Genomic DNA, 12,490 nt, shown 5'->3' with positions numbered 1-12,490 from the left:
AATTAATTTTTAAAGTTGTTGCATTTGTCTGTTTTAGTTACTTGTGGAAGAGCTGCCCTTGCGCCAGGGAATTCTAAAACAATTAAATGAAACAGGAGGAACAGTGCTTGTTAGTGCTCCCATAAGCCCAGAAGAGCAAGATAAACTTGAAAAGAAGCTCAAGCAGACAAATCTTCAGTGGATAAAGGTTAGACATTAACCATCTCCCCTGTCACATGTGTTAAGTGTTGAAAGTGTTTGTATTTGTTTTGTTTCATGGTTGTTTTATGGATGGGGTATGGCTGGGGTGCTTATATGTAGATTATTTTGTTGTTTTTTAACCTGACCAGTGATTTTGGCCACATGATTTGTTCTAGATGGGAATAATGGTGATGGTGGATAATGGTATATTAATGACTAAATGCCAAAATATACAACATCATTACTTTGCATTAATTATTTCAAAGAGTGGGACTGGAAAAAGGATGAATGAATTAATTCAGTGATCAGGAATATAGTGACAGTATTTAAACAAGGTGGTGGTAGTCCAGTTCAACATGTTCCATAAATCAAAATTACTTGCCCTCACATATAACATGGACTTAATCAATGCTAAATGGATGCTAACTTACAAAAGGTGTTTTGTTTTGTTTGCTTATTTATTTATTTACTAGAGGCCCCGGTGCATGACATTCATGCACTTAGGGTGGGGGACGGGCTCCCTCAGCCTGGCTTGTGCTCTTTCACAGCCTTGAAGCCCTTAGGGGATGTCCAAATGAGGGCTTAGGCCTGTGCCCCTAAGCCTGTAGTTGAACATCCATAGCACTGCTGGGGAGGCGGGAAAGGCTCCTTCCACCACCACTGTGCTTGCCAACTGTGAGCTCAGCTTCTGGCTGAGAGGTGCTCCCCCTGTGGGAGTGCACTGACCACCGGGGGGCAGCTCCTGCATTGAGCATCTGCCCCCAGGTGGTCAGTGTGCATCATTGAAACCAGTTGTTCTGCCATTTGTTCAATTTGCATTTTAACCTTTTATTATATAGGATTATTTAATTATTTACTTAGTTACTTACTTGTCTTTTTCTTTCTACCTCAGATACTTCTTAAATCAAATATTTAATATGTTTATCAAAGTAACGCATACTTACTCTTTAAAACCAAGTAGCACATATGAATGAATGTATGATGAAAAGCAACATCAATTAACTTACCACCATTTATGGAAAGACAATCCTTTTCCCATGGTACTGCTGTAGTAACTTTGTTAAGTCAAGTAAGCATGAATGTGTGAATCTGCTTCTGGATTCTCAATTCTCTTGCATTACATCTGTCCTTCAATTACTACCACACTGGCTTAATAACAATCATTTTTTAACAGCTTTATTGAGATACTAGAGGTCCTGTGCATGGGATTTGTGCACTGGTGGGGGCGTGGCCTTCAGAGATGGGGCCTCTGTGGGAGCACCACTCATCCCTGTCAGCCGAGCGGCTGTGAACATGCCCTCTGAGTGGCTGATCCCGCTGCGGAGAGCAACCACTCATCCTGGTCAGCCCTGTGGTGCTCCCACTGTGGGAGCGCACTGACCGCCAGGGGGCAGTTCCTGCATTGAGCATCTGCCCCTAGTGATCAGTGCACATCATAGTGACTGGTTGACTGGTCGTTCTGGTCATTCAGCCATTCGGTTGCTAGGCTTTTATTATATAGGATAATTCACATTCCATATAGTTCACTCACTGTAAAGTATACAATTTAATGGGTTTGGTTTATTTTTTAAATTGTGGCCAAATATATATAACATTTATCATTTTAATGATTCTAAGTGTATAATTCAGTGTCATTTATTACATTTACAATGTGCAAACATCACCTTCATCTTTTTCCATAACTTTTTCATCACCCCAAACCAAAATTCTGTAATCATTAAGCAAGAATCCCCCATCACCTACCCATTCAGTCAACTCCCAAAGTAGTCTCTAACCTATTTTCTATCTCTATGAATGTACCTATTCCATATATTTCATATTAGTGAACACATATATGCTATTTGTCCCTTCATGTCTAGATTATTTCACATAAGATAATGTTGTCAAGGCTCATCCATGTTGTACCATGTATCAGAATTTTGTTGTTTTAAAAGCTTTTTTATTTTTTCATTGCATCTACGTATGACATCTTGTTTATCCATTCATCTTTGGATGGGCAATAGGGTTGTCTCCATCTTTTGCCTGTTATGAAGAGAGAGAGAGAGAGAGAGAGAGGGGCATTGATATGAAAGTGAAACATCAATCTTCTGCTTCGTGCACACTCCCTACCAGGGATTGAGCCTGCAACCTGGGATGTACTCTGGCCTTGAATCAAGCAGACAACCTTTTGGTGCACAGGACAATGCCCAACCAACTGAGCCACACCACACACCAGCCAGGGACAATTGTTTTATTTTAAAAATTGGGACCTGATAATATAAACCCTCCAACTTTGTTCTTCTTAGTCCAGATTGCCTTTGCTCTTTTTGGTTGTTCGGTTTACCAAATAAATTTTACAACCAAGTTGTCAATTTTTATTAAAACTTGCCAGGATATTCATTGGAATTTTGTTGAATTTGTAGATCAATTAACATATTTACAATGTTGGTTCATCTAATATTGCACCCTTCCATTATTTTTAAGTCTTCTATAATACCTTTTCAGTAATATTAAGCAGTTTTCAGTCCAGGGGACCTGCGCATGTTTTATTAGGTTTAATCCCAGACATTTGACATTGTGATCCTTCTATAAATGGGATTCATTTTTAATGTTATTTTCTCTTTGTTGCTGATATATAAAATATAGCAGATTTTTGTATGTTAAGCACATAACCAGTGTCCTTGCTAAATTCACCTATCGATATTAATAGTTTATAGAATCTTATGTATTTACTTTATGTGCATCATCATGTCATCAGTAGAGGTAGTTTCTCCCTTTTCAATCCTTATGATTTTAATTTTTTTGTATAGATTAGGACTTCCAAAATAATGTTTAATGGAAGTGGTGATAATTGGCTCATTTCCTAGTTCAGGTGGAAAGCATTCATTAATTTATCTTTAAATGTGATATCAGTTGTATGGCTTTCTGTAGATCATCTTAATCAGATTAAGACATTTCTCCTCATTCCCAGTTTATCAAGTTTTTATTAGAATAGGTATTGAACATATTCAAATGCTTCTGTGCATTTATTTAAATGATTATATTAGTTTTCTCCTTTTTATGAATGTGGTAAGTTATAGCTATTTGGTTTTGGAATTTGAAACTATTCAGGAATTATTGAATAAATCCTATTGGTCATTATGTCTTGTACTTTTTATAGATTTTTGGATTCAATTTTTTAATATGTTGTTTAGGATTTTCATATCTTTGTTCATGACAGAAAATGGTTAGTAATTTTTTTATAATATCCTCTTAAGCATTGACAGCTATGTTAGACAAGTCTTATAAAATAACTTGAGAGGTACTCTTTCTCTTTTTTTGGAAAAATGACGTTATCTCTTCCTAAGATGTTTTGAAGAATTCAATTGGAAAGTCATCTAGCCATGGAATTACTTTTATGGGAATTTTTTGATAATTGGTTTAATTTCTTTAATAGATACAGGGGATGATTAGAATAGTCATGTTTTGTGTGTTTCAGCTTTTATAAGTTACTACAGGCCTAGTGCATGAATTCATGCACCAGTGGGATCCCTCAACCTGACCTGTGGGATCAGGCTGAAACCAGCTCTCCGACATCCCCCAAGGGGTCCTGGATTGTGAGAGGGTGCAGGCCAGGCTGAGGGACCCCACTGGTGCACAATCAGGACCAGGGAGGGACACACACAGGAGGTTAGCCAGCCGGGGAGGGACCATGGGAGGGCTCTAGGGCATGCCATCCTGTCTTGATCAGTCCCAATCAGCCGGACCCCAAGAGCAAGCTCACCTACTGGTTGGAGCATCTTCCCCCTGATGGTCAGTGCACATCATAGTGACTGGTCAACCAGTCGACTGTCTGCCTCCTGGTGGTCAGTGAAGATCATAGCGAGCAGTTTAGTGGCCTTAACATATCATTAGAATATTATGCTTTGATTGGTTGAACAGACGACCGGACACTTAGCATATTAGGCTTTTATTATATAGGATGTCTTCCAAGAAATTTGTCTGTTCCCTTGTCATTTTCTCTTTTAGAGCTGTATACTTAGTTCATACAGATAGTAATCCTTAATATATTTATATGTAAGAATGAGAAAATAGAAAGATGGGGAGCCTTAACTACCTGGGTGGATCTTGTTGACTGGGATATTTTACTCTATGTGCTAAGACAAAGAGCTGACTCTCTTGTTGAAAGATACCTTCAAATTCTATAATGCAGTGGGCTTTATTTTAAGGTACCCACCCACACTAACTGCTGAGGTTCTTTCTAGATTTCATTTTTTTTATAAGAACCACACACTTTTTGTTTTGTTTTTGCTTATACGTTAAGTGCTAAAGGAAGGCCATTCATTGGGTAGCAATTTTGAGCTAAGTACAAATTTCCATCAATGGACTTTCAGTACCCCAATTTTAACCTGCCTCTTAGCTGAGGTCAGATTTCACCTATACTCTAAGACTACTTCTCCCTTACTTTACATGTCCCCATAGGTACTTTCCCTATATATGCTTTTGACCCTCCAAGGATATTTTGAAACTTCTCATCTACTTTTGACCACAATTTTACTGCCCTATTGGGCATATTTAATACCTGCTAACTTTGTTCTGTTCAAAATATAAGGTAAATTGTAATCCTTTAAAGTAGTAGTAAAGTCATACCAAGAAGATATTGCAGAACTGTAATTTTCATGTAACATGAAATGACTGTTATGAAAAATGGCACAATTGCCTCTAAAGAATTGTTTGTTATTCATCAGCATCCAACAAAATAGAGAGGTATGAAGAAGGTATATTGAGAAAAGTTTCTGTATATAGATGATTTGCAAAGAAAATAATAGACACTTTATTTTGGATTGTGTCAGGTTATTTATTATATTTTAAATTGATGATGCTGAAGTTCTTGTAACAGATCATTTACATGACTGATCAAATATTTATGAAATGAAAAAGTACCAATTCTTTCACATTAAAATCAAAATGTGTGTTTAAATCTCTATAATTCAAGCAACAAGGTATTTGAAAAAAATCTCTTTTCTATTTTATATATGAACACTAACTTTCAGTTATGTGACTAATTGGAGTAAAACATTTTAAGGTGAATTTTTTCCTACCTAAAATGTAAAGTTTCTTTTAAATATTTCAAAACAGCCATGTAAAGATACATACACTTGCATATGGAGAAAATCTTTTTTCTTAGTAACTGAATTTTGTAGCCATATTGCAATACAAATAAATGCATTCCTCATATGAAGAGGACAAGGAAGAGAGATACCACAAAATGCTTCACCATACCTCAGTACATTTAAATATTAAAAAGGGAACAAAAATTATAATTCTAGGAAATGTCAGAACTATGTAAAACACATAATAGTAGCTTTGTGAATAGTGAAACATGAGTCAATATTTTATATGTTCTGCAATAGCATTAAAAATAATTTTTTATGACAGAAAATTAAAATCAAAGCTGGGAACACAATCTTGTATAGACATATAATTAGATGATCCACAATATCTGTGTTCCATCCTAAAATTATCATTTTAATGCTGTGCTTTTGCCACCAAACATCTTAGAATGTTTCATCTTATTCATTAAGATGAAAAATTTTAATCTTATTCATTAGACATATTAAGAATTATTTAATTGTCCCTTCTCAATCTTTATGCCCCCTATCCCTATTGGTTTAAATTTAATAATAGAAAACAAATGATCAGTACCAGATTTAGATCAGTACTCAAGTCAGTATTTAAAAAAAAATAAGGAAAGATGGTCAAGGCGATCAAGAGATGGTCTTGATCATCATTAATCCTCAAATACTGAGTCACTAGTGAGAGAAGAAATAATGGGGTCCCCTCACCTATATTCTCCAGCTCCCTCTTCTATCCAAATGCTAGAGTGGGTTCTATCATTGTATTAGTATGTAATGGTTGCTGAGATACAAATATGCTAATTCCTTAACACAGTGTCTATGAAAATGTTCCACTATTACAATTCCTAGTTGCAGGGGCCTTTCTCTATGGATAACTCTAATATGCTGGATCATGCATATTTTCCCAACTTAACAATAACTTTGGCAGCTTTATGTTGCATTTCTAAAAGGAAAAACAGAGTTGGAGGCAGGCGCTTGCCGAGGCTGGAGGAGGGCTGTGAGCCCGCGGCCTGACAGGGACTTAACCCGCAGAGATCAGCCCCGCGCGCAACCCCCACCCACCCAATCATCCACCTACCCACTCCCTGCGCCGCCTCCTCCCACCCTGAGCAGAGCCACTGAGGATGATAAACACCTAGGACAGTAGTATTTTGCCTTTGAGTAACTGTCCTCAGCTCCAGTGCTGCAGGCACATTGTTCCAGGGCCTCTGTGGTGCTCCTGAGGCCCCTCACCCACTGTCGAAGATCCCCGGTGTGCGAGGTGGCGGCAGGGATCCTTCTCTCTCAGCTCTAATATACAAGGACGAGAAGCTCACTGTGACCCAGGACCTCCCTGTGAACGATGGAAACCTCAGATCGTCCACTTCCAGTATGAGGTCACCAAGGTAGTCTCTTCCTGGTAAGCAGACCTGTCCAGCTAGAGCCTGTTTATAGAAATCCCAGATGGAGTATTAGCTGATGGGAGCAAAGAAGGACTGTTAGCACTGCTGTAGTTTGGGGAAGAGAAGATGAAAGTGAACTACGTCTTCGTCTGCTTCAAGAAGGGCCTGGAAGACAGAGCTCCACTCCTGAAGACCTCTGTGTACCCTCTCAGCCAGATGTGATGTTCATGGATTACCCCCTGGACCAGAACTTGCCCAATGAGCACTAATGGTCAAAGGATGCTTTGCCCAAGAGCCATGGTGGGGAAAGAGGGGAAGTTAGGCAGCCCTGGGACAGAGGAGGGGGCTCCTCGTTGTCTAGGGAAGGACGCTGAGGGGCTCAGGGTGAAGGTTGCCTATTGTGTTCTTGGAGTTGACTCGTTGAAATTGTTTTCCATAAAGAACAGTATAAACATATCATTCACATGTCATCACCAATAGTAAATGAAGATGTTTATGAACTGGCATTAGAAGCTTTCTAAACTGCGCTGTGTGATGTGCTCTGTCTAGCCTAGGGGGAGGACATTGCTTGGTGGGTAGCACTGTCGGGCTCAGGCTCCCCAGCTATTGGGCTTTCTTTTTGGTTTCTAAGACTTGTGTATTTTCTTTCCTTGCTTCCTTCCTGTCACCCCAGGGGCTCCTGAGTATAGGCTGTGCAGCCCCATGCGCAAAAGTGTCCTCGAGTTGTTTTGTGACACTCCACCTGGGCGTCTCTGTGAGCATTTGTGTCCGGCCTGGAGAAAGCAGGTCTGATCCCCTCTTCACAGCTCAGTGTTATTCTGGCATCTGGTTAAACTGGCTCAATCTGTTAAATGTTATCAGTGCATTTTGAATAGGGGCATTCAAGTTCACTCCCACCACCAGGGCTTTCTTTGGGGTGTCTGGGCCCTATAAAAGACTAGCCAAACTCCAATTCTCAGATCATGGCCAGGAGTTGTTGCTACTGGCTGCATGGCCTAGGCTCCAGCATCTCTCCTTCCTAGGGTCACAAAGAGCAGAGAGGAAGATGAATAGCGACTCAGGGCCTGGGGATTGAAGCGGGAATCTGTTCCTAAGGACTGGATGCCTCTGCCTGGCTGAGTGTAGTGCTAACTGTACCCCCCCACCCTCCCAATAGGTTCTGAATTGTGCCTGAGACCCTGCTCCACAGGGACTGGGGTAATAGAGGTGGCCTGCCCTTTTCTGTTTTCAAGGTACATCTTGTTCTAAAGGGAGAGGAAGGGAGAGAGATCTAATCTGGGTGATGGGGTGGGGGTGTTAGGAAGGCAAGTGTGTTGTGTTACAGTGTCAATAAACTGATTTAATGTTAAAAAAATAAATGAAAGGAAAAACAGCAATTGGGGTTAATGTAGCAATATATTTAAGGGAGTAGTGGACCCTAAAATGGGTACATTGCAAAACTGTTAACTTGTCTTGGCCTGGGTAGCCACTCTTTATAATCGAGATGGGAAATGTTGCTTTAAAGCTGAATGCAGACCTTGGTTTAAACTTATGGCTAACTCTAGATAAGGGTCATTTTTGTCTAATATGTATCTTCACCTTTATAGTCATTAACAATAATACCCTTAAGATCCACAGAGTGGGAATATTATTAAAGCTAGCCTCTGTGTTTTCCTCTGAGCCTCACTCTGTGATTTTCATACACATGTCTGACTCTGTGTTGTTTTCAATATTTATCACTCATTTTATTTGTACTTTCTCTGGACAGTGTGTGTGTGTGTGTGTGTGTGTATGTGTGTGTGTGTGTGATTCTCCCTCCCTTCCTGCCTCTCCCCATCACTTTCACTCTCTTCCTTTTTCTCTGTTATGTGTGTCTTGGCCTATGAATTGGCATCTTACTATATCTATAATGAATCTACTTTCCTATATGCATATATGTTAGTTTATTTTTCTGCCTAGGTAGTGTATGTGACACATTGTCTCCTACTCTCTTTCTCTGATACTTCAGTGTTTAATCCCTTTTTCATCTTTTCCTGTCCTTGTCACTTTGGGTCCCTATTCTTCATTCTTCATTATTCAGATACCATTATTTACAACCAAAATATGGTTTTTTTATTACAGTTTTCATTCAATATTATTTTGTATTAGTTTCAGGTGTACAGTACAGTGGTCAGACAATCATACACTTCACAAAGTTTCATCAGTTTTCATTTTTGAATCAGGTTTTATACTTGCGGTACTTAATTGAAAAGATGGAAAAATGCAACATTTACTTTGTAGACTCATAGGATTATACAGATGAAAGAATCGTAATGAAGCTACATTACTCCCACATCTTCTAGATTAGAACACTAAGTCCTAAAAAGGTTATGTGCCATATTTGAGAACACACTGTGCTCTATTTAATACAAAAGCTATTTCAAATAGTTTTTTAAAAAAACTTTTTAGTGAAGCTCATAACTTTTTTGTAGATAATATGCTAGAAACAAAGAGAAGCATGGTTTTCCATTTCATCCTATTGTTCCTATAAAAGTAAAAACTGGGATTTCTTTTCATTTAATAAAACTATATGAGGTTTTGCTTTGCTTTTTACCCATTTTGGAAAACTGCGTGCTATATTTTCAAGTAATTTGCCCAAACTTTCTTTACTTAAATAGAACTTTTGTGATTGTGTAATATAGGAGAACATATTTATATTGTTTCAGAATTAGTTATATGTCTACTTTTTTATTGTGATTGTTCAACTTTTTTTAAAATCCTAAGTATGCCAGTGAAATCCTTTTTTAAATTTCATTTTATTTTTACAGTATTATAGATGTCCCCCAATTTTCCTCCCCTCTACCTCCTCCTCCCAACCCATATCTACTATTTTTGATATTAAGTAACTTTACAGATAGGATATATTATACATTTCAATTAGTCCTAATAAATATATTTTCATTTTGTTGAATAACTTTAATTATTTACATCATATTCTGTCATTAATTTGAAAATGGTAAATTACCATTTTAATTTATTATTTCCTAAACAATATAAAATAGTGCATATAAAGACCAAAACATTTTACAAACACAAATAAGAAATTTTGCTGGGAAGTGAATTTCAGTTAAGTGCATCTCTTTTTTTTCTTCTTTTCAGTTAAGTGCATCTTAATAAAAAAAAATCTGATCTACTTTACCTAGAAAAAATAGTTTAACTACAATATATGCAGCAAAATTTTAATATAAGAATAACCTTTGCACTATTGATAATAATACAGGGATTGTTTTCAAACTAAATCATAAAATATATATTCTGAAAGTGAAACTATAGTGAAACTCATATGCCAGACTATTTTCTACAATATAAAAATGACTATCTATATTTCCAGAAATCTGGTTCATTTTATATTAGCCTCCAATTATCTTCTAAGTATCTATCCAAGGAGTAAACACTTTAGATTCCTTCTTTTCACTTGTGTCAGGTAGATAAACATTTGTCATATATTGCCAGTCATTATTATAAATGTGGAGAATAAAAGGGAGAAAATTAATTCAAGTTGAAGTTTCACTTTTCTGATCCTTGTTCAAAAATGGACATTTGCTCCAAGAAGTTATTTTGCTATCAATGACCATGTTCTAGTAGTGATCATCCAATACTGCTCTTAATATGAATCACCTTTTTTCCCTAAGGTGAAGAATCTTTACAAGAAATACCAGAAAATGGTTTTTACTTATTTACTATTAAGGTATGCAGTCTGATATTCCTTGGAAATCCATTATCTTGGAAGTTTCCTTTACGTGTTTAATAATTACATCATAGCATTATTTAAGTCATTAAATCATTCATTCAACATACATTTAACGAGTGACCACTATGTACCATATGTTGTTCTAAGCATATCATAATAATTTCTCACCCTTGCCTTATTTAAAGGTCATTCAGAATGACATAGGGCTTGGCATTACACCTATTCATATCTCTTACTTACAGTTGCTAAATAGTTTGAGGCTGAAACTTGAGGAGGGAATTGTAATTAAAAGTTTATAACATAAGCACCCTTGACTTTGCCTCCTATAATTTCACATTGAAATGGGAATTGGTACTACTAGGTCTTGTTTCATGAATATAGCTCAGTTTGCTCTGACATTCCTGGCTTTGTCTGTTATTGCATCATAATTTTAATAGCTCCCTGTTTCATTCTCATGAGTATCCCACTTTAAAAGATTAAAATTATATATATAAAGTCACCCCAGTTGTGAGAACAAACATCAGGCTCTTAGGGTTATGCCTGGCCCAGTACTCAATAATTAGTATCACCATCACTGCTAATATTCTTAGAAGCAGCAGCACCCTTACTCTCTTGACCCTTCAGTGAAGTTGAGAAGTTTGAACTGTTTGCCATTACTACCAAATTAATCACTCTTTAATGACAGTAAGTTTATAATGAAATGTGGTTTTTAATTTCCCAACCTCTTAAAATGTCAGGCAATGCCAAGAATGTGGATCAGACATTTTACAAACAATAAAAGTAAACAAGAGTTGTGAAGAGGCAATTTATCACGGTGATTAAGCGTGAGATTTATAGATTATAGATTCTGCCCATTACTAGCTGTGTAATCTTTTACCTGCCCTGTCCCTGCTTCAGTTATAACACCCACCCACTAAATTCTCATACTAGTAGAACATACTGTACATGTGAAAATTCAATGAGCTAGTGCATGGGAAATGAAAACATAGTATCTGGCACATGGTAATTGGCCAAAATATTGGCTTTAATTTTTAAAATTGGAGGTAATTTCAAAATGGGAAAACACAAAGACCAAGCACAAAATTTTTGCTGAGTAAGCTTCTTTATTTGTAGTGTGGTAAGAACACTTAATATGAGATCTACCCTCTTAACAAATCTTTAAGTGTACAACACAGTATTGTTAACTATAGGCAATATGTTATATAGCAGATCTCCAGAAGTTTTTCATCTTGCATAACTGAAACTCTATACCTATTGGACAACTCCTATTTTCTTCTCCCCCTTGCCTTGGTATACACCATTATACACTCTGTTTGTATGATTTTGACTGTGTTAAATATAAATGGAATCGTGTAGTATTTGTCCTTATATGACTGCCTTTTTTGCTTAGCATAATGCCCTCAGGTAGATCCATTTTCTTGCATATGGCAGGATTTCCTTCTTTTTTTAAGGCTGAAAAATATTAACCATCTTAAACAATTATACATATGGCTCTTGGGAGAAAAGCTGAAACATGTGCCACCATTATAAATCCAAGATTGAAAAAGAGAAGGTGAGTTAAAGGCACCACGACCACAAATGGACCTAGTGACATCCATGGTCGGAAAACTGCGGATCGTGAGCCACATGCAGCTCTTTGGCCCATTGAGTGTGGCTCTACCTAAGCCTTAGGAGTACCCTAATTAAGTTAATAACAATGTTCCTACCTATATAGTTTAAGTTTAAAAAATTTGGCTCTCAAAAGAAATTTCAATCATTGTACTGTTGATATTTGGCTCTGTTGACTAATGAGTTTGCCGACCACTGATAGTGGAAGGTACAGAAGGTTTTTAGCCAGTGCTCTCTCATTTTGTCTGGTCCAATTATTCTCATAATCTATGACCAGCTAGCATTTCAGATAAAATGTCTTGGAAAATGATGGACTTTTTTCTTCTCATCAGCTATGAAGTCCAAGTACTCCATCATTGTTTGCAAACACCAACATTTTGAAATTTTAGCTATAAGCATGATTTAAGATGACCTTTTTAACCCAAAGCATCTTTGCAATCTCAATCTACTCACCTAACCTCTATTCTCCACCCCTTTCCTCCATTTTTGGTGTTACTTTCCCCCCATTTTGGTGG

General features: G+C 37.2%; 1 pseudogene; it reads left to right on the top strand.

Moving 5' to 3' along the window:
• Positions 1-6,241: 6,241 nt before the first annotated feature.
• LOC102764913 lies at positions 6,242-6,927 on the top strand (annotated as a pseudogene).
• The last annotated feature ends 5,563 nt before the right edge of the window (positions 6,928-12,490 follow it).

Source organism: Myotis davidii, unplaced genomic scaffold, assembly GCF_000327345.1.
Source record: "Myotis davidii unplaced genomic scaffold, ASM32734v1 scaffold218, whole genome shotgun sequence".
NCBI lineage: Eukaryota > Metazoa > Chordata > Mammalia > Chiroptera > Vespertilionidae > Myotis > Myotis davidii.
Note: the sequence above shows the minus strand (reverse complement) of the source record. Positions and strands in the feature narration are given on the sequence as shown.